General features: G+C 38.0%; 1 protein-coding gene across 10 annotated transcripts in view; it reads left to right on the top strand.

The window, feature by feature from the left end:
* CTNND2 (catenin delta 2) overlaps positions 1 to 23578 on the top strand; it is a 644010-nt gene that overhangs the window by 315359 nt on the left and 305073 nt on the right. The window lies entirely within an intron of this gene.

The raw sequence follows: 23578 nt of genomic DNA, 5'->3' as shown, positions 1-23578 counted from the left end.
GAGTTCAGCTAAGGATGTCATTGGTAGGAGCCATCTGGCTTGGATTACCCCACCATAAAAAATCTAGAGATGAGTGGGGACATGGACATCTCCAGAAGGCTGCTGATGGTTTCCTCATCCCCCCAAACAAAGATCTGTGTGGTTTTGCCCGGTCTGGCAAGTCATAGTGTATTAGATATTGTCAGGAAGAGTTGATACACTAATCTAAACAAAGAACCACAATTATGTAAATAAAGCCAAGGTCTTTTCTGTGTTTTTGTTTGTTTGTTTTGTTTGTTTGTTTGTTTGTTTTCTTCTTCTTGTTTTGTTTTGTTTTGTTTTATGGAAAGTCTTTCTTCCAGCATAGAAGTAAGCAGAATCTCAGTGTTGCCAGTTTAACAGGATAAGCTCCCATTCTTCTTGTTTAGGTGAAATTGTCCAAAATGCTTAAGGAATTGGGAGTGCTTAGGTAATGCTAGTGTCAGTGTTTCTGCTCTAGCAAAAATGCAGTGTGAAGGTTAAGCTATTGTGAATGGATGGTACAGTAATCATTAGCTCACCTTTCTTTCACTTTAAGGAAACACTTGTCAACGCTGGTAGAACTTGGCACAATCCCTTCAAAATTTTGATCCACCAGTGTATGTCTCATTACTTGTTCTGGGTGTTTGATTTCTCTGGCTGACAGAGAAATTCAAGACTCCCACCCTGTCCAAAGCTGTCTGTTGAAGCACTGAATTCCGATACACATTTTTCATCTTAATCTTTTAATCCAGGAAGTGACACCCAATGAGAGATGTGAGTTCTATGGAGGATATAAAATGGGATAGTTTCATGTAATTAATATATTATATATTTTTGCAGTTGGAGCTCAAGAAACTCTAGATAGTTAATAGTGACATCCAAAAAAATATTCCACATTTTTTTCCTTTAAAATTCCTTCAAACTATGTATATTTATTCTCAACCTGAATATGCAGTTTGTATTTTTTAGCCAAAAATCTATTTGGCTTTCTTGGAAAAGCAAGTGTAGTATTTTATTTATTTATTTATTTATTTATTTTCCATCATGTTAGGTCTAGGGGTACTCATTTCATCCCTACTGTGTGTTTTTTTTTCTTGCAAGACTCCTAAAATCCCTGCAGTGCCTTTCTCTGTGTTTGCATAGAGTATGAAAGATGAAATAGTTATAACGGAACTAAACTGTTAGCATTTTTCCTACCTTTTGTTGGTAGAATCGATGAGTATATACTGTATTAATGCTCAGTGATAGCCAACCTCATTGCTAAACATTTATGTGCAGTTATGTATACAATGTCATAATGATTTGACAATCTTTCCCAAGGGAGAGAAACTCAGTATTTGCACTTTGGTAGCTTTATCCTGACTTCTGAGAGATGCTCCTTCTACCAGCCATACTCACTGTACGCCACTCAGATAACCCTTTGTTATCTGATGTAGCTACAAAGCTAGAAATTTCCGTATACAGTATTTGCTCTAATTAATTCTGATTTTCTTAAATACAGTGCAAATATACAGAAACAGCAGAAGTATGTTGACTTCATAAAGAGGATATCAAGTATGGGAAAGGTTAAAAGGCTCTGAGTATACAGGTACTACTTGGTAGGCTTGCTTATTTCAGAAATATCTTTTAGGATGTCTTGCAATAGAGACAGAGAACATCTCCAGACCTGCCTTGTGCTGAGCTAAGATTGATAACCAAGGTATCTTTTGAACTATTATTATTTTTGTCTGCGGAGAAATTGAACTAAAAGTATGCATTCAATTCTAACCCACAGACCAGCTAGCAGAGAAGTCAGACTTTCCATTTTGGTTTCCAATTTAGACAATAAAATGAGATCCTTATCCCATCATCTGCCTGTGGCCTGCTGAGTACACTATAGCAACATAGCTATAAAAAATCATGTATTTTTAGGGAAGGAGCAATCAGGGTAGGTATTTATTCAGTTTTGAGATTCAGAACCTAATAATGGAATATTTTGATTGTTTTAAATAATAAGCCAATTAGTCTCATGGCTGTATTTTTTTTTCTATTTTCTGTACTGGAATAACTCAGATGCAAAATAGATAATTTAGTAGCATCTAGTGTTCTGAAGAGAAGGGAGTGTTGCTGCCACACTTCTTGTGAAAGAAAAGATTTCTAGTTGTACAAGCATCAGATAATGGTTATTTTAACTCAACCCAACATTTGCAGAAAAAATCTACAATGTTTTTGTTTTTTGGGCATATCTCATTTGAACAGATTATTTTTTAATACTTCACCAAAATTTAGATTGTAAAAATAGTTTTTCTGTTTAGAGATTAGAATCAGCGTCATCATTTTTTTTCTTTTTTACTTTTCAGAAAAGAAAATTGAGACCATCTGTCTATTAATTTTTCCCCAAGTTGCAACCATAACTATTTTGTAGTATCACATAGCTTCATGTTTTAAGCATTCTACTTGTATGTGTGTATTTTTGACACATCTCAAGGGTGTGCAAAAACATCTTTCCCAACTCCGTCTGGACTGAATGTTAACCTATAGTTTGTAGCTTAAATGTTGTTCGTGCTTGGCCAAGGTACATCCTCAATTAAAGAAATCTTCCTAATCTGTTTTTTATACAAATCTCAATTTAAATATTTGCAGAATGCAGTTAGCACAAAATTGACATTTATCATGAGACTGTTCTTGAAATATAAGATTTACTGAGCAATTTAGATGTGGGAGGAACCCAGCTTTCATCCTGGATGCATGATGTTCTGAAAATAGAAATGGTATTTCCGATGCTTGCTTTTGATCCAGCTAAGTTGATATATGCTGGCAAGGGTTTTTGGGAGTTGCAAATGTTTCGTATTTTCAGGATGTCTTCTAAGCTTGAAATCCCAGCCCCTCTCTTCCATCTGACCACTAGAGGATGGGGCGATCACCCTTTTGGGTTCTAAAATTTGAAAGAACCTGAGCTCCAGGACAGCATCTTTTTTTTTTTTTTTTTTCATTTTTAATATTTGCTTTTTTTTTTTTTTTTTTGGCAAATGTGAACCTTACTTTCTGTGTTCTGAAAAATGTGTCTATGCTGTCTTCCAAATATTTTTAAATTGAAAACAAATGATACAAAGTCTCTTTAATTAGGTCTCTGATTGGGATGGCAAACAGCTAAGGAACAGGAAGAAGGGATTGGACTTTACTGAGGAAAAAATTGGTAGCTAAGATGGAAAATAAGAAAATGCTTTTTTGTTGTTGTTTTAATATGTGGCTTTGCATAAATAAGACTAATTTAGTTGAGAGTGGCTTAACATTAAAGTAATAAAACAAATTTGTAACAACATATATGTATTAATAAATGACTAGCAATTACTAAAATAACTTATTAATGATAATAATATTTTAAAACAAGATATACCATTGTATTTATAGCAAAGTTAGAGTTGTATTTCTGAAAGGCTTATAAGGATAACCCAAATGAAATTTTTCCTTGAATGCAACCTCAGTACTAGATCAAAACAGGGCTGTTTGCTGCTGAGCTGTCAGAGCATGCTGTACTTCTGCCAGTGGCATCCCTGTATCTAATAGCCAGTGCAGTTTTTAACAGAGTTTTTAACTGAGCTTTTCTCTCTGTAAGGAGTTAGTACACGTGTTGGCAGGGACTGAGAGCACTTCAGCTTCAGCCAGGGGAAAGTGTGACAGGTGGAAGTTGCAGACTTTGCTGTCGGGATCCTTGCTTCTTCATGGCAAACTGCAGGGCACATGGGGGGCATCCAAGAACTAAACCAGGGCCAGGATCAATGCCCAAAGACCAGTGCTGGCAATTATGATACCAGCGCCTTTCATCTCCACCTCAGCTTTACTGTCAGTTCCTCTCCAGTGGAGAGCCGCAATGTAGGAATTCACAGAAAGGACAAACATTCTTTATACTTAATTTTTACTTTTCAAGTCTGTTTTGTGCCCAGGTAGGTAATTTCAGGTTTCTTACAGTAGCTGCAGCGATTAAATGGAGACTGTAAAGTTTCATACTTTGTGTTGTACACAACCATGAAGTCACACATGAAGGTTGTAGCCAATGATGCCTCAGGGGGTTTGTTAATTTATTTATTTTATTATTTTTTTTCACTTCGCAGATATAGCTGGGTTTTAATTCTCTTTCAGTATTTCCCTGGTCTTGGTAACAATGTTTTAGGGCAATCAGGTAATCTAGAAACCTTTTGCTACTTCCTGTCTGTTCCTTTACAAAACACCTCATGCTATGAGACCCTTACAAAATCAGGTAGGGATCCCAGCATGCTCCATCTTTTTGGAATCCTGGCATAAAATCACAGAGTGGTTGAGGCTGGAAGGCAACACCTCCAGAGGTGTCTAGTCCGACCTCCCTGCCCAAAGCAGGGTCAGAAAGAGCAGCTTGCTCAAGGCTTTGTCCAGTAGGGTTGGAGGATGGCAGCTCCCCAGTCTCTCTCAACCCATTCCAGTTTACTCACTGTAAAAAAGTTTTACCTTATGTTTAAATGGAAATTATTGTATTTTATTTCATGCTCATTGCCTGTTGTCCTCTCACTTGCTACCACTGAAAAGAGTGTTGCTTTGCCTTCTTTATTGCCTCCCCTCAGGTATTTATACACATTGGTAAGATCCCCCTGAGCTTTCACTTCTCCAGGCTAAGCAGTCCCAGCTCTCAGTCTTTTCTCGTACAGTAGAGGCTCAATTGCAAAGGTCATCTCAATGACCCTTCACTGGGATCACTCTAGTGAGTCCATGGCTCTTCTGTCCTGCAGAGCCCAGAACTGGACCCAGCACTCCCAACGTGTCTCGCCAGTGCTGAGCAGAGGGGAAGGATCACCTCCCACCGTTCATTGGTGATGCTTTTCCTAGTGCGACCCAGGATGCTGTTAGCCTTCTTTAGCACAAAGAGACATTGCTGGCTCCGTTTTCTCTTCTTGTCCAAAAGTATCCACAGATCCTTCTCTGCAAAGCTGCTTTCCATCTGGTTAGGCCTATAGAAAGCCCACAGCCTGTGCCAATGCATGGGGTTATTCCTGCCCAGGTGCAGGACATGGCATTCCCCCTCGTTGAACTTCAGGAGGTATTCTGTTTGTCAGGCTGTTTCTTCAGTCTGTTGAAGTCCCTCTGAACAGCAGCACAGCCATCTGGTCTTTCAACCACTCCTCAGAATTTTGTATCATCTGCAAACATGCTGAAGCCGCACTCTGTCCTGTCATCTACATAATGGAATTATCATGGTCAAAATGCTCGCCTTTAGACCAATACTAATCCATGTGATATTTTCACCTAGGCACCTTTCACTTGAGTTGATAAAGAGAGGGGATAGGTGGTAGGGCACCGTGTGCTGCACACAAAGAGCTGAAGAACACTTCTTAATTTCCTAGAGTCCAGAGCAGCAATTTGGATCTAAAGGATACTGGACTTGGAAAGTTAGGAAGTAATAATTATGGATAACATCCATTAATGTAGGATTTTCACATGCAAGGTTGCATTGTGTCTTTGTTTTGAGCATCAAATTTATTAGTTTTGAGTCTGTCTCAATGATAAGGAAACAACCTTAAGGAAAGGTTATAAGGTTAAATAACCTTAAGGAAAGGATAAGAAAATAACCTAAGGAAATAACGTGTTTCTTGTTTTCAGTATATGCCCCTTCAACTTCATACACATAACCTCTCCTCAATTTACTAGTATCTGAATTTGATTCTTAACTGAAGTGTGGAGCTAATTGTTCATTATTATTATTATGTGCATTTCTCTGGAGAAAGTTTAGGAAATACTAACATCTTGAAATTGCTGCTGCAGTGCTAGAATGTATTCTACATATGTCTATTTGTAATATTTCATGATTCCAGACTTCATACTTAATGGATGATAAAGCCCACTAAATAACAGTCTTCCTGGTGATGTGTTATTTTTGTCAAGAATATTAATTTATTGGTTATTCATTTAAGTAGGCTATAGTTAAATGTTTCTATAGTTTGGTTCAGGCTACAAAGGTCTTGGCAATAATTATACTGGCAGCTGTGGATCCGTTAATCCATTTGTATAAAAAAAACAAACCAAAACAAAAAAAAACAAAAAAGAATTACTCACAACCTTAAAGCTATAAATTGATAAAATGGGAGAGTAGAATCTAGACCTGAAAGTCAGATGAATAGAAAAAAAAATGTTTATGACAAGAATATTTAAAAGGTTAAATTAATTTTGAATATGATTCACTCTGTGAAGTGTGAAGTAATAGTAGCTTCATAAATAAATAAATAAATAAATAAATAAATAAATAAACACCACACCACCCTCTTGGCTAGTATTCTGATTAGGCTGTATTCTGATCTCATAGAATTATTGAAATGTTTTTCCTGCTGTAAATATGTGGAGAAGTCGCGCATAGTTTTGATGAAGTCCTAGGGAAAATAGTTTTATTTTAGGTTTAGTAGCCCATGCCTTTTATTGCCAAAGTGTATGTCTGTCAGGTAGTCTGGCTGATGGTACATGTGGTGTGAATGGGATCAGCGAGGTATGCTGAATTATTTGCTCAGGAAGTAGAGAGGAGTTCCAGCTGGTAAGGCAGGCAATATTATTCAACACTGTAATCAAGAGCATTTTACCCACATTCAATTTGTCACTGAATGGGAAGGAGATGGAACTGGATTGAATTAGGTACATTTCCAATAGTATCATGCCTTGCAGTTTCAATACAGATTATCAGGTACTCCTGAAGGCTAAAGTGGACGAAATCCAACAGTGAAAAAAAAACACTGTCAAAGTAAGCTTGAGATGTCTCTCTTCTTTCTGGACACGTGGTGTCTGATTACCCTGTTTCTGCATCTCAAGCACTGCCAGTCCTGTGTTGTAGGGAGCCTGTTTCACCTCCTCAATCCGGCCTTCTCTCCTGCATTGACCTTGGACCCATCTTGTAGGTAGTTTCTAGGTCTTGTCCCATGGGTGGAGCGTGGACTGTGCTGTCACCTCTCACTGTCCGTGTCTCCTGCTGCTCCAGGTGGCTGTCAGGAGGGCCCCTGGAGCTGGCTGAGCTCCCTGCCTTGCCCGGGGCTTCTGGTGAAGCCCCTGAGCACCCTGCCCTGCTGCCCACACAGCTCCGGGGCAGGCCAGTGCAGGCACGGCCTGTGCGGTGCTCACCCTTTGCTGAGGGAATAGCCAGCTCTTGCAGCTCTGTCCCAGCTCTCTTCTGTGAGCTGTGACTGCATGCTGCCACAAGAAGCTATGACTCTTTCTGCTGGGCTGCTGGTGGGCACCAGGGACCTCTCCGTTTTGCTGATGGTGGCTCGTCAGAGCCTTGTGTTCCCCAGATGCACATCGTTATCAGAGCATCAAAACAGCTCTTGTGGTCTTGTCCTTTGATTCAAATTTACTTCTCGGTACAGTTGGCATATGTATAAATCCAAATTAGTCACACACTTCCATGTATATCTACAAAATGCTGTCAGCAAGGCCACCCAATAAAGCCATGCCATAATTAATTCCTTATGATAAGTAGTGACTCTTTTCCCACATAAGACAAAGGTGGTTAGATGACAAGTAACAGTGTATGCTCAAAAAAAAAATCTTTCTTTTGAAAGATGTTTGCATAATGTATGATTTTGCTTTTGTTCTGATACAGTTACTTAAAGAAGTGAGAATTCAGGGCAGGTGCAATCCACGTCATGGTAGGGCATGGCTTTCTACAGACTCATTTTCAAGTGGGTGATGCTTTCATAAAACATTAGGGCAGATGTTTCGAACTCATTTGTGTAAACAGATAAGCTTGAGCCTTGTGGAAAATAAGTGAAAACTACATAGTCAGCAGCCCCCATGAAGCTGAATTTGCCACACACAACAACTATGTCAAATGCCTTATAGCAACAGAATAGACTGAGAAGGAATGATTTGTATTTCCTTTTTATAACCAAAACATTAGGTTATTCTTTTCTCCAATATAAGCTTGGGGCTTGAAGAAAAAAGGGGAAGAAGTCCATCTGTTGTCAGACACTTCAGATAATGCCCTGTTTGTTCCTGGCAGGTTATTCTTCTGCAGCCGTGAGAAAGGTTGCCCTGTCTGTCACACGCATGCCTTGTGTCAGAGCTCTAAAGAGTGAATTGCAGTGAAGGTAGCCTTGTTGTTGAGTTTCAGTTGCTTTTCAGAGGGTGCCACATATGTCCTTTTGCCCTCTACTCAAGAGGAGATTGAAACAATCCTTTTGTTTGAAACACTTCACTGAAAATGCAGTTCAACGCTGAGAAGATGGTTTGGATTCTTCTTCTGTTCCTGGGATTCCAGATTATATTTTCACAGTTTAAAAGTAAAAAAAAATAAGGGTTACGTTTCCCTTCTCTTTTTCCTAAGTGTGACCTTGAAGCTTCAGAATGGATTATAAATGCAGCCAGGTATCTCACACATAATGTAGACACAGAAGTGTCCTGCTTAGCAGGACAGAATTGGTAATGCCAAGAACACTGTACAAGCCAGCCAAGACAGATGCTTTTTCCAGGTTGCACTGGGTCTCAGTCTACAGAAGTGAAATTTATGTGTCTAATGTAAGTATTGACATACTCAATACATACCTGCTTCGTATGTTTGGAACCAATTCTCTTAAGAAATCATCAGTTTTAGCATCATAAGTGCCACCATACTTGCACGGTAACCTACCTTCACAGAGGTTGGAAGGAGTCTCTGGAGATTGTCTGGTCCAAACCCCCTACCCAAGCAGGGTCACCCGGAGTCCTTTGACCAGGACCGTGTCCAGGCAGTTTTTGAAGATCTTCAAGGAGGGAGACTCCACAACCTCTCTGGGCAACCTGTGCCAGAGCTCTGTCACCCACACAGCAAGGAAGTGCTTCCTGGTGTTCAGACAGAACTGCCTGTGTTTCAGTTTGCTTCTTGCCTCTTCAGCTCCTACTGAGTTGGGTAAAATCATCTGAACTGCTTAGGAAGAAATGAAAAAACACATGAATAGTTGAAGATAAATATGTTTATTCACTGGATAAATATTGTTTGTGATTCCAGGATGATTTTTTTTTTTGTTTTTCAAGTTCCATTAATGCTTTTTCAAAAACCAAAAAAGAAGGCAGATAATGGGAAGAGGAGATAATTGTTCTAAAAAGCAAAGCAAAACAGATTGTTTTTTTAAAAGCCTTCATGCTAAAGGTTTCCAGGAAGATGCTGCTTCTAGCATACATGCAGTCAAGAGCAAACTTGCAGTTCTATCAGAAGACTTTTATTTTTTGGGTAGCAGAGGACAGGAACAAATAGGCAGTCAAGCCACCACCTTTACAAATGTCATCTGCTTTGGGAAAAATTTCCTCATGTAGATTTAGTGGGAAGATAAGAAGGGCAAGCTTAATCCTTTTCTCCCAATACTGACAGTGTGCTTGCCTGTGTGCTTGGGGGTTTCTGGATCCCCCAGCACTGGGGTCAGCTCGCCCTGTTACAAGGCAGGCGATGGTGCTGGCAGTCATGTGGAGGTCATTTCTTGTCACAGCGTCCCCAGCTCTGTGCCTTGCAGCTGCCTGGCATCTGTCTGACACATAATGTAGTCAGTCTGTGATGCAGCGGTACCTATGTTCCTGTGCAGGAGAATCATTTTTTAAATTATAAACTAATTCTTCAAAGTGCTTCTGCTATTACAAAGCAGACTTTGTAATGCACATGAGTTTAAGGAGACATTTTATTGTAATACAGAAACATAAGGATGTTTGGGGCTCAGAGTGGTGCAGAAAAAACAGTTTTTGAATTTAAACTCTTAGTGAAACAATGACTTAAGGAAAAAAGAGAACTGAAAATGTTAATCATATATTAGTGTGCATCATCCGAACTTCACATGCCATTTGTCTACTAGCATTTGTTTTAGTACAAGTCTTTATAAAGAGCTGCAAGATATAAACATCATGATAAATAAAAGGTTAACTTCGGTAAATAAGTGTTAGGGAATCATTCAGATTCTTTTTAATGACTAAATTTTGTTTCAGACTTAAATATATGAAGTGGTAGATTTAATGTAAAGACAGACACAGATAAGATTCTATATGGGTCAATGCTACCACTACGTATACATCTATGCATGTATACATATACATAGATGTTCACATACTCGTGTGTAAGTGACGAGCTCTTCCTGATGATAGAGACTAGAGGCATTTCTTTTCCTTGAAGCCTGGAATGTGGAATTGAAACTAACTAGTATTTGTCATCTTGGAAGATGAAAATATGTTGTAATGTGCAGATGGAACACGTACATGTACTGTGGTGCTTATGGAAACAAATGTCTGTGTTTGAAACATAACTTGGTGGATATTCTTTCTTGGCTGTCCTGTGCTTTTCATCTTTTGAATTACAGGCAATGTTTCCATGCTGAATGAAAAATTAATGAGCATACTGGACAAAATAAAGTTTTGACTTATTGTTTTATGCATGTAGTAGTAATTACAGTAAACCTTTGTCTCCTCTTTGTCTTTCCATTTGTCTATCTGTCTATCTGCATTATTGACAGTACATTTTGGAGTAGTTTACTAAAGACTTGTGAGTAATAGAAGTTGTATTGCTATGGTAAGTTGCATTTTGTAGATGACCATAAAGTATTTTCAGAATTCCTGTGATTTTTTCAACAACCTGTTTAAAATCCACTTCATCATGAAAAAAAAAAAAAAAAAGCATTTGTCTAAGAAGAAGGAAGACAATTTTCAGTCTTAGTTGCTGATAAAATTAAATGTAAGTCATAGTAAGAGGAGGCTTAAACTCATCTGAAGTTAACCCGAGAAACAATAAGTCCAGTCTTATGTGCTATCAGAAGACTGGTTTAATACAATTCAGGTACTGATCTTGCGTCATCTTGATCTTGCGTCATCTTCAAACTGGATGAGTTTGCCTTAAACACTCCTGGAGGAAAGTTCATTCCAAGATCAACCCCAATTTGAGTAATTCTGTGTCATTTCCCTGATGCTCAACTTCACCTTAACACTACTGGTTGTCTCATCTGCCTATTTTGATGCCTTCTGTTCAAATCTTGTAATGATTCCCACTTTATTTTTAAGCTATTAATTCAGCAATGTCATCAGATTCAGCATCAGATTCAGCAATGTCACCAGGGTTAAATACCTGGTAGAATTCCAAATATATTAGACCTGTATTTCCTTTTTTTACTCTCATAAAATTTTACCACCTAATTTTACCATCTGCGTGAAGCCTTAGTATGCATGTATTTGTTTTCCTCATGGCCATTACAGTTCTAATTATTAGCAAATTATTAAACTTTAATAGTCAGACTATGCTTGGGTTGTGGTTGTTTTCTTTTCCCTTGTCTTAAACAGGCACAATCCTTTGTAATGTCTGTTTGGAACATGGAGGTTATGTAGTTCATCATGGGATGTAGAGTATACCATGTTCTTTGAACTCCCTTTACCATGATGCTTCTGTAGAACACTGTTGAAGAGGCTAGACATAATTTTTGGCTCTATCTAATTGACTTTTTTCCAGTCCCATCTTAACTGACAAACTGCCCTGGTTGCAGTCATTTTGGGGTTGTACTGGATTTATTTTGTTGTATTTTTAATTTATTTAATTTGCTTAACCACTAGAAATTCTTAACGTTGTTTTTCATTGGTGGGTGTTTTATTTATAAGTTTTATTTATATTTATAAGGTGTTTTATTTATTTATTTATTTTTCGTACACATTATAGGCTTTGAAATGCAAACACATTAGGATGTGGACACAATTTCTAGCAGTTGAAGAATGGCCATACCTCCAAATCAGTGCAAGTTAGTAGGACGTTGAATGAAATGATTGGGAGTAAGATTCTGTCTCAGCTTTCAACACTGACTGTCCTTATGCTAACTTTCAAAGACTGTCCTTCCTCAAAATGACTACAAAACGCATTGCTTTCTTAGTTGTTTTCGACTACTAGCTTTAGCACGTATATACTGTGAGAAATTAATTTTGTCAAGTCCAGAAGAGATTTTCTGTGTTTCTTACTCAGGGGAAAAAAAATCTATTTCTTTTTCTTTTTCTTTTTCTTTTTCTTTTTCTTTTTCTTTTTCTTTTTCTTTTTCTTTTTCTTTTTCTTTTTCTTTTTCTTTTTCTTTTTCTTTTTCTTTTTCTTTTTCTTCTCTTTCTTTCTCTTTCTTTTTTTTTCATATAAGCTCCGTTTTGCCTGTGGAAGCAGATTGTGCATTTGATTGGACTATTTCTGAGATACAGTGACTGAACAAGTAGAAAAATAAATACTTCTCAATTTTATGAGCAGCTTTTAAAGCTAGATGAAGATATTTAAAGGGAAAGGATTTGCATAGCTAAGATGATGGGATAGCACAGTAGCGAAACTCCAAAGATTCATTTTGGGTAACTAGAAAAAAGAAGGATAAATGCAAAGCTGGTTACTTCTATTTCATGTATGTATATTTTTGATGATAGAACATGTGGATGGCCATAAGGATTGCTTAGTGGCATGAGCTGTATGAAACTTTGACACTTGGACTCTGCATCTGCCAGCCATGGGGAAGAAAGTGTTTTTTTAATGAACTGTTTTGAACAAGTATGTTAAGAAATCCTAAAGAAAGATTTGCCTAGGTGGCCAAGAGTTTAATTTTACTGTTATCCAGGAATCACTTCACCAAAACAAAGGGCTTTTAAAAATTGAGTGCGGTTCTGTATCTGCCAATGTAAAGCTCAGCTAGGTACTTGAGATCTGTGTTTCATTTCCCTTGTCTGCTTTTTCAGCAGAGTCAGCGGAGAAAATTAGTGCTTTTATTTAACCTACTAGAGTACAACATTTTGCTGCATAATTATGCAGACTTTCCAGAAAGTACTAAGTGGCCCCTTGAGCAGAATGAAGATCAGTGCCCTGTCTTAACACTTCTAAGTGTTACCACATTTCTAATTTCAGATGCTTTCAGGATGCCGATAGGTAGAATTTGGTTTTATCAAACAAGCCATCTCAGCAGTTAAATTCTGCTATTGAGAACTTCTGAGATATGACCTCAGTGCTACTAGAGGTGATAGTGGTCTCTTAACTGGTCTCTTAAATTTTTACAAGTGATTAAAGTGGCTTAGTGATAGCTAAGCCTCCTGGATTTTGGGGAGAACTCAACATGAGAACCTATAATATTCTTTATGCTACCTGTCTAGTAACCTAATGGTTACCAGACCTAATGGCATTAGGGCCAAATTTGCATTAGAAAAGTTTGTGGTAATTAGGTAACAAATAACTTTCACCATTGGTCCCATTTACATAGGAAAAAATAATAAAAGATCAAAATCAAACTTACAGTGTAATATGAATTTCACAATTCCAGGTGTTTGTGGCGAGAAAGATCGTCTTTTTGGCAGTTTAAAGGAACAATAATGTGGAAATCCAGGGGTATGCTCTTGTTTTTCATGAATGATTGCCCAAAGCAGAAGAAGGAAGAGAAACAAAGTTAGAAGTCTTAGGAAAACAAATTTGCCAGCTATTAAGCTGCAGCAAAATCAGCTGCATGGCTAGAGATGCAGACAAGTTTGGTACTTGCTTCACTATAAAGGCACTGAGCATTATAGGAAAGCCAGATGGAGGAAAGAAGTGATTAGCAGAACTTCAGGGATCAACTGAGCATTTGGCTTTTGATTTGATTGGATTTTGAATCTCATTGTTGTTACTAGTGCAGCCCTTCATAGTGTACCTGTCTGGCAGACCTTAAACTGCAAGTCAGTGAGCACAGTAGCAGGAAAGCACATCACTGAAGTATTCTTGCAAAGTTTTAACTCAGTATTGAAATGTGTAGATTATGTACCTACACCAGAATGAAAAGTTTCTATACTGAACCATACAATGAAACTTCATGTTCTGGATCTAGAATACGTTTAAGTAGAAAGGTGGTTACATTCTTTTGTTAATGAAACAAAAAAATGGCACAGAATTGCTCTTGTCAAATGGCAAGACAACATTACAACATTTTATGTTGTAATATTCTGCTAGGAATAAAGCCAATGCAAAATATTTTTGTTCTCAGTATTGCTAGTATGGTCTCTGGAAGATCATTTCTTCAAGCTGCTACAAGCACACCCTTTTACCCTTTAGGAATATTCTCTTTAATGCATACATAGTTAAATAAAATAATATTATGTGTTTCTTACATCTGTCTTTACCAAATGTCTGCCTTATGAGTAGTATCACCTCTATTTTATTTCTTTAGTCACTGGTAGGAAATGAATAACTGCGTATTATTTTCGTAGAAAACATTCTTTTTCCCCCCTCTGAGCCTTAGGAGGGAAAAAAGCTCAGATAAAGAGACTGTATTTTTATCAGGCAAAACTACAGATCTGTCTGAAGGTTACATTTACTTTTTGTCAGCTTGCATTAATATAATTTTAGTCATTTTCAGTAATGAATGTGTGATTAAAGGTTATCCATATAGCTAAATAGCCATTATTACCATGTGCCATTTTGGGTAATTTGTCAGCTTTGTATACCAGCAGACAGTTTACAAATAAGAATTTTCACTCCCATAGTTGAATTCATAAATCAATATCAATTGTTCACGGGTTGATTCAGCTGCTTAACATCCACCTAATAGGCTGAATCACCTTTACATCCATCCAACAGCTGAGGTTAGAAAGTAGTTTTCTGCTGCCTTTACATTCATCCCCTGAAATGTAAATTTAAGACCCATCATTCCTTGTGTATGTGGTTCTTTGTACTGCCTGCTTCTCAAATGACTGAGTTTCTCCATTGCTCAGTGTTTCTGGTGGTCTGAGGTATTAACTCGGGCAGTTGTGTGTGTACTAGATCATGTAACAATCATCCAGCTGCCAGAATCACAGGCTGAGATTATTTGAAGGAGGGCAAGACATGGACCACTACATGGGACCATCCTGGGATGTAGTCCAGCTCCTTGAAGGTGAAACTCACATCAGCTCTTTCTAACAGATTTGTCAGAGAGCATTATAAGAACAGTTGAGGTTTTGCCCCCATACCTCAAATCGGATAGCTTCTTCCATCGTATTGTAGTAGCTTTTTTTAATTCCCTGCTAAAATTTCAGTGAGCAGATTGAGTCTTTGTTCCTGTGCCATCTGTATGCTTCCTCTGATTGTCCTCCTGTCACTTTGTCTTGCCACATTTATTAAAGCCCCTTGTGCTCCCTTCTCAAACTTAAGCCTCATCTAACCTCACCAAACTCTTCTGAGTTGATCTTTTATCAGTTTTGATTTTCTCTTTTAAAATGTGAGAATTAACTAAAAAACCTGAACAGCAGAATACTTGAGCAACCTCCCTAGTGCATTGTTAAAGCATTCTGTTGAGTATAAGGCCATTAGCAGCTAACTTCAAAGTAAGCCCAGCATTTAAGTGTGGGCTGGACCAAGTGACGTCCAAAGGTCACTCAAACTTTAATTAATCTATAATTATCCCTCCTTTAGCTCAACAAAAAATAATTTGTGTAACACGTCAAGTCAACCTGCCTTTTTAATGAACACAGCAAGTAGTTTAGTTAATCTTCCCTTAAAAATGATCAACAAAGTCTTTCTTCTGTTTCGTGGCAATGTCCACACATCTGGTGGAGAATACAGAAATAAAAGACAACATATAAGGTGGAGATCACTACCATGCAATCTGTTCAATCTCAAAATTCAGAGCATATATTAAGACTATTTTTTGTTAGTTACAAGGGACTTCCAGCCTGTATTTTGGCACAGGAGTTTGCTCCTGGCCCAAGGAGCTGATAACAGGCATAAGCTGTGGGAAAGGGAACAGCAAAATAACCAGCCAAGCAAAAAGAAACATCTTGCCTCTGTGTTTTCTTCTGAAGGAGGGGAGAAGGAATGGAAAGGAAAAGAGAGGGTTGTTTAACTGGGAAGAGGAGAAAGCAAAGGGGTAGGTTTCTTGGAAGCTAATGTGAAGAGGCTGTAGGGAGAGGAACTGGGAAGGGCTGTGGTGTGTGATTTCACAAAGTGACAGGCTATTTGTTTGTTGGGAGTGTTCTGCATGGAACGTGCTTTCTTCAAGGTAGAGGCCGTCTGGCTTCTGTCTGCAGCATTTCCCTGAGGAAGTGCTGAGCTCGAAATGAATCACCCCTCAAGAAACAGAGAAAACCACTTTCTTATTAGCTATCAAAGACAATACAAAACAAGTAGTGTGGTTGAAATGGTCATAAAAAAAAAAAAAAAAAAAAAAAGTGTAGTCATGCTTAAAATAATTTACTTAAAGCAATGGTCAGCATGAGGCTCTTGGCTCGATGTGCATGTTAAGGATTAATCCTTGTGTAAAAGGGTATTTTTGTGCAGTTTGTCTGATAAGAAGAGGAACTTTGTGTTACTGTCTTGCACCCTTTTTCTGAAGACATTTTTCAAACATTGGTGCAAAGGAAGGGTAGCTATGGTGACATCTTTTATAATGAGTTCCTTAAATAAAATATTATTTTGCATATAGGATTGAGGTTTCATAGGAAAGATAGGGAATAGCTTCTCATGGTTGCACACAAATGAGGTATTGGCTTGAATTCTCACAGGTGAATAAAACCAAATCGTATCTAGTTCTATCACATTGTACTTGAGTGCTCTGATAGCCGAATGACTGGGTAAGAGGGAGGAGGGAAAGAAGGAACCAGACCTAATTTCTTCTTTCGGGTTGTTCACTTGCCTCAAGGTGAAGGTCATTCTACCTCTCCACAGTTGCATTTCTGTAATTTGCAGCTTCTGATTTATTTCTCAAACACTTTCTAATACTACTCCAGGAGGAACTGTTGACTCCCTTGGGGTGGAGAGACCTTGCAGAGAGATCTTGACAAATTAGAAGGCTGAGCAATCACCAGCAACATGAAGTTTAAGAAGAGCAAGTGCTAGATTCTGCACCTGGGAAGGGACAACCCTGGCTATACATAAAACTGGGAACAAGAGGCTGAAGGATAGCCCCATAGAAAGGGACATGGGGGTTCTGGTTGACAGCAAGTTGAATATGAGTCAACAGTGTGCCCTGACAGCCAGAAGGGCCAACCGTATCCTCGTTGCAGGGTGGGGAGGGTGCATCAGTTTGAAGGGGTGCTTCAGGCACAGCATGGCTGGCTGGTCAAGGGAAGGAATTGTCCCGCTCTGTTCTGTGCTGATAGGGCCTTACTTCAAGCACTGTGTACAGTTTGGGATGTAACAGTATAGGAAATACATAAAACTGTTAGAGAGTGTCCAAAGAAGCACTAAAAAGGTGGTGAAGTGTTTGGAGGGTAAGACACAGGAGCAGCAGATGAGGCCCCCTGGTTTGTTCAGCCCCGAGCAGAGCAGGCTGAGGGGAGGCCTCATGGCGGCCTGCAGCTCCCTCACGAGGGGAGCGGAGGGGCAGGCGCTGAGCTCTGCTCTCTGGGGACAGCGACAGGACCCGAGGGAATGGCATGGAGCTGGGACAGGGGAGGGTCAGGCTGGGGGTTAGGGAAAGGGTCTGCACCCAGAGATGGTCAGGCACTGGGACAGGCTCCCCAGGGCAGTGGGCACAGCACTGAGCCTGATGGAGTTCAAGAAACATTTGGACAGTGCTCTCAGACATATGGTTTGATTTTTGGGTGGTGCTGTGTGGAGCCAGGAGTTGGATTCGATGATCCCTGTGAGTCCCTTCCAACTCCAGCTATTCTATGATTCTGTGGTTTAGTTGCTTGTTTGGATCAGATCCAAATACCATCACTAGGGCTGAACAAATACAATAGTGTACCACTATGTAAACTGATACTGTGTAGAGGCACGATAAATTTTTAATGTTCTCCTGTTCAGGTAGTGCAGTTTTGAAAGTGAGCTCCTTTCTTAAATAAAGATAGCCATTGAAGTAAACAGGAAGAACTAACATTATTATCTTAGCAGAAATACAGCCTTAAGCCAATTCCCACTACTTGTGAACCATCATCCTTTTTCATAATTAATTAATAAAGGGAAATTACACAAGTAATTTGATTTGATTTTAGTTTCTCTAAATAAGAACATGAGAATGGTTTTATTGATTCAGAATTAGGGTCCACCTAGCCTAGTACGTTATATCCCATACAGGCCATAAACAGACATGTAGGGAAGAATAGGAATAGGATAATCATATAATACTTGTTTCCCTAATGCTGTCATTGCTTCCAAGCTTAAAATTAAGTAAAATATAACAAGTATTCACATGTATTGTCCTCTGAATTCTTCCCCTTTGAATATCAGAGCTTCACAGGCTTCTTCTGTGGAAAAAAAAAAATTTAAAAAAATCTCTGTCTTCACTGTCATGCAAGTAACAAACTGCAAAACTGAAACAAAAGAAAGCTAAATGGCTTGGCAAGCTAAGTAGCATTTTGTTTCTAGGTGGCCACGTTTAATCAAAACTGCAGTAAATGTTTTTGAGGTGTGTTTTGGTATATGAGAAACGATTCCTGCAACTTAGAGGTCCAAAAATATATTGTAATTGATACTCTTATTGACCATTTCAGGAGTGAGGTTAAAAACTACAGGGAAATTGTCTATATTGTGCTTTCTCCATTCAATAGCAGCCTTGCTGCCTGCTTTGCAAATCTGTCAGCAGCACCCTGGGAAGAAAGCAAAAGTGCTTCTCCTGGCTTTCAGTGCATGCTCTGTAGTTAAATAGTGCTCTTCGAAAAGCAGCACATTGAATGTTAAATCCCACTTAAGTAAGAAGAAATAGCACGTTATTTTTAAGCATAATCAGTATAGGAAAAGTGGGTATAAACAGGACTGGAGCAGTTAAAAAAAAAAAAAGCTCTTAAAGGAAAGCATGTCTGCACACTTCTGCAAGTGTTAAATGTAGAAGAACACATCAGTCTTGGGACCTTACTGGAAATTTGTCTTTGAGTCTATTGGAAATTGGCTGTGAATATTTCACTTCATCATTGAAGCGAAGTACAAAACACTCATAGCAGAGCCACAAAGTTCTGCTATTGATTCTGTAAAACCTAGGGAATAACAAAAAGTTGTCTGAAAAAGAAAATGGACAATCCCCTCTCCCTGCAGGAATTTGTAGCAGTGTCTTTCGAATACAGATGGGGAAATAACCACCAGAACTGTTTTCTGGCATATTAAGCTATACTTAAACTCCATAACAGTTTTAAAAGTCACTTTGAAATTCAGAGGGTAGAATAGGGCAGTGATCATTAAAGTACTGGTACATTAAAGAGGTGGGGTTATTTGTTTATTTATTTATTTATTTATTTATTTATTTATTTATTTCCAGTTTCCATGGTCACTGTAGACGATTGGATTAGGTTTGTTGGACCATCAAAAGGACTTCTTGATCTGATAGCAAAGTTGATGCCATATCTGGCTACGGATAGAGTGTGATTTAAAAGAGGTTACTGTGTCACATCTATAGAGGTGACTATTGCAGTTAGAAATTTTGACGTAATTTTATGCTGGGCAAACAAAAAAAAAACAGACGGGGGTGACCTTTTCTATTGTAATTAAAGGGTTGGTACCTTTCCATGGGATTATTTCATGTAAAACATTAAAATTTGCTCTTGTCTCTTTTCCAGACAGTTGATGATAAGGACTAGGTTATCTGCAAAATATTCAATAAAATGTACTGCTGATTTAAGAGCTGCTTTACCTTTGCTTGAGATGGAGTATTAGTATTTTTCAACCTCTTTTCCTCTTGTGAAATGCCTCTGAATCTTTTTTTCTTCCACCTTCTACAAATGAGAACATCCAGAATAGCAATTTAAAAATCAGTGAGACAGTATCTGCCTGTAAATTCTATACAGATATGTTTTGTGGCTCCATTGCTGAAATAATTGAAAAGATCATGTGCTGATACAGCTCCGTGTAAAAATCCTTTCATAGCTGTTGTATAGTAGGGTTAGATATAATTTCATGAATTGTTTTAGAAAACAATAAAAAGAAATATTTTGCATAGCAGATAAACTGTAGCACTTTCTCAAAAACTGAATGACAACTGTAAACTGAATGACTTCACCATATAAAGAAGCACACAAACATTTCTTGGATAGTCAAAGGAATATAGCAGTGGGTGTTTGCCCTTCATGAATGTATGGGAGCTCCTAGATAAATTAAGAGGTGTGCCAGAAAGACTAACTTCAGAGAAGACCTGCACCCCTTCCTACCAAGATTTAAATGTCTTTGCTACAGTGTGTTTTTGTGTGACTTGAACTGAAATCACATGTCCTGACTGAATCACATACCCTTATGTGCATGTGACTGAGGAATTTTAGTGGAATAATGAAAGTGCATTTCCACAGCCTGCATTGTAAGTGCCATGTTAACAGTTGTGTGTGTACCAGGGCTGCCTCTGGTCGCCGACTCAGGACCTGAACCTGAATTGGATTAACTGGCTCAAGGTACTACCCCATCTCCTGGACGTCACTGCCTTGCCATCACCTCCCAGCTCCCAGTCCTCACGAAATAGCTTGCCCTTGCTGTTCCCTGGCACCTGCATTGAAAGCAAATCCTTGGGTGTTTGCCCAGGCCTCATGGCAAAGCTGTCTGAGAATGTCTTTGGCAGTTTTTCTTCTGCCAAAGTGATCAACAGTATTCCTTACCCCTGCTTTGCCTCCCATGAGGGTTACTTTTACAAAAATATGTGAGCATGGTCCAGGAAAGTGATATTTTAGTGTCACTTCACATTCTCTTGCAAGCCACCAGAATGGCTTTTGACTCCTGCAAATTGTGGGGTAAGATGTTTGATGGTCACACATGGCTCACCTTGCTCTGAACTTTCTGCTGGTGCTGGCAGTTCTGGGACAGGTCAGAGAGGTAATAATTATACTTCCTTGAATTCTCAGCTCATTAGTGTGTTATGCTATTGTTATCATAAACCATGCGAATGTACTACTGGTTAAAAACTCCCTCCTCCCTCCTCAAACTCAAAAAAAAAAAGTTTGGTTCACAACTTTGCAATAAAGTGCTTTGTTTTATGCCTTCCTTGGTCCAAGCTGGTAGTTTACAAACTTATATAATGAGGGACAGGAATGTGCAGAAAAGTGGTTAATAGTGAACTTACGACCTTTCCTCTAGGAAAACTATAAAGCAGAAAGCTTTATTTTGCTGAATGTGCTGAAAAAAAATAATTAAGGGGGGAATACTTCTGTTATTTTCGTTCTGTTTTGTTTCATTGTATTTGATGTCAGTATGCAGTCAGTGGCACTGATCTCTTGTACAGCAGAAAAACACCTAAAAGAAAAGCACAGAAAAGGGATTTTACTCACTGGAGCTGATTTGGCATACCCATGCGACAGTCTAAAGATTCCCTGCAAGCCACGATTGGTTGCTTCAGGCAGGAATTCTTTTCAAGCCAAAAGCAGGAAACAGATTAAAAAAAAAAAAAAAAAAAAAAAAAAAAAAAAAAAAAAAAGTTAGGCTTAAAACCAAACCAAAAGCAAAGAAATACCAGGGTACCTAAATTTAAACTACATAAAATGCTAATAGGATTTTTCGAGGTAAACGTTCCATGTGTTTGTCTGCAGGACTTAGGCATTGGTTTGTAACCAGGAAGAGATCCCATAATATGCAACTATAGGGGACTGTTTAAAAGCTCAAGAGCACAAATTTAACTAGAGTAAGCAGCACTCTTTTCATAACCTTATGTTGATATCCTTGTGGGAGCAGATAAATTTTTAATATGTTGAATCCAAAGTTAACATCAGGATGAAAAGTTTGTTGATCAATGTGTTACCTTCACTCTGTATGTTAGAGTATTTATTAAAAGACCGTTGCAGTATCTGTGAACAGGAACCCGACTAAAACTGGAAGAGCCCAAATATGGTTAAAATTAGTCGCAGTCCTTTTTTAGCCTTTCTCATTTAGGTTTTCCTAAGATGAATACATTAAAAAGTTTCTGTGAAAATCAGACTGGTGACATTAACGATCACTACTGATCAGACACTAGTGATTCATTTAATGCTATCTGTACTGTGACGATAACAAACTTCCACATTTTATATGGATTTACTGCTTAAAAAGGGAATTGCTGGAAATGATAGCTCATTCTTTATGCACAGACTTCATTTGCTTTTCCCACTGACTTGGATGAGATGACGCAGTCTTCTACATCCCTGTGCTGTTGCCAGCAAGATTGAGTAGTTTGTTTTGCCAGCAAGAATGCCATCTGAGGTACTGAATTTTGTGGTGTCGTTTGGGGTGGTACCCATCACCACCTGGAACAGGGATTTTCTAGTGGGAAATAGCATATTGCTCGTTACGGATGGCCCTAATTCCAGAAAGGAAAAATGCTTTCAAGTCCCAGTGTGTCAGCTGAAGCTGTAGTTGTTCAATGATTTTGAAAACCAGGCAAAAGGAATTTCAAATTGGAAAAATTAATATTTCAAAGAGAGTCACTGTCCCTAGTCACCACCAAATGTAGTCAAGGCTACATTTGAAAAGGTAATTTAAATTAAAGTCATTTCTTCCAGTTCAGTGCCTTGCCATTATTATTTGCCTGAAGACTCTGGCTGTGTTTATCTTCAATATTATTAACTTCAATAGACTTGAATGCAAGCATTTTAGCTGAGTGTCTCATCGAAAGGATAGCTTCTTAATCTATGAATTCCCTCTCAAGTTCATCAAAATAAGCCACAGATGGTAGATATTTGGAAATTAATGATGATCTATAGATTTGAATTTGTCAGATTAACACTTCTGATGCCAGCTGGAAATTAAAATGTGCTTTTAATACTATTTATATGTAAAGTAGGCAATTATCCTTTTTTTTTTTTTTTTTTCGTAACTATCAAATTTGATTAATAATTAACCTAGGTTATTTTCCTGTAAAAAAAAGGGCTCCAAAACCAAGCATTTTATTTCATTTGCATTATTCTTGTTCAGGGAAAATGGATACTACGAGCTGTACTCACATATTCATAAGAGATCCAGCATCCGCTGGGAAAAGAGAAGACAATTTGAGATTTAAAATTCATTTGCTTATTAAAAAGAGCATTTATTCTCTACATCATAAATATTTTTTTTTTGAACAGTTAAAAATAATTTGTCATGTTTTTGTTTTGTTTTTCTCTATTTTTTTTTGACCAATAGATGCAACAGGTGACTTTGTTCTCCTCTGTCAATATCTTGTAAAAATCTACAGAATAAATTTTAATCATAATTATAAAAGTTCACTGTTACTAAAAGAACGATTATGGCTGAGTAACTTGAGACTTTTTTGTATATTTGGCATGTGAGAAAGATCTGTAGTGGAGGATAAGCAGATCATGCCTTTGAGGAAGGTGTTCTCATTGCCTAATTGAATATATCCTTCATTTTATCTGCTATAGAAAAAATATTACCTAACCTATCCTCTTGTATGCACCCTCATTCTTTTAAAATTAAGACCTTCCATAGCTTAAGTGCTTGTACGTGGAAGTAGAAACATATCTAAATTTACTCTCTTGTGTAGGCCAATTGAATTAACTTAGCTGCACATTTGAATAATAAAAATGCACATAATGATCAGCAGAACCAGGAATCATGCACATAAATTCATTTAGAAAATGCATGTAACTGTTCACTTGAGAAAACAATTTGTAGCTTTCTCTACAAAAAAGAAAAATCAGACAAATAGGATTCAAAAAAGTGCAAAATGTTAACATTTTTACTTTGAAATAGTGTAATTTTTATATTAAGACCAAGAGTGTGATTTCTACATGCATGTTTTAAATTATTTAGTTAAGAAGT

The sequence above is a fragment of the Anas platyrhynchos genome, chromosome 2, assembly GCF_047663525.1.
Source record: "Anas platyrhynchos isolate ZD024472 breed Pekin duck chromosome 2, IASCAAS_PekinDuck_T2T, whole genome shotgun sequence".
Classification (NCBI taxonomy): domain Eukaryota; kingdom Metazoa; phylum Chordata; class Aves; order Anseriformes; family Anatidae; genus Anas; species Anas platyrhynchos.
Note: the sequence above shows the minus strand (reverse complement) of the source record. Positions and strands in the feature narration are given on the sequence as shown.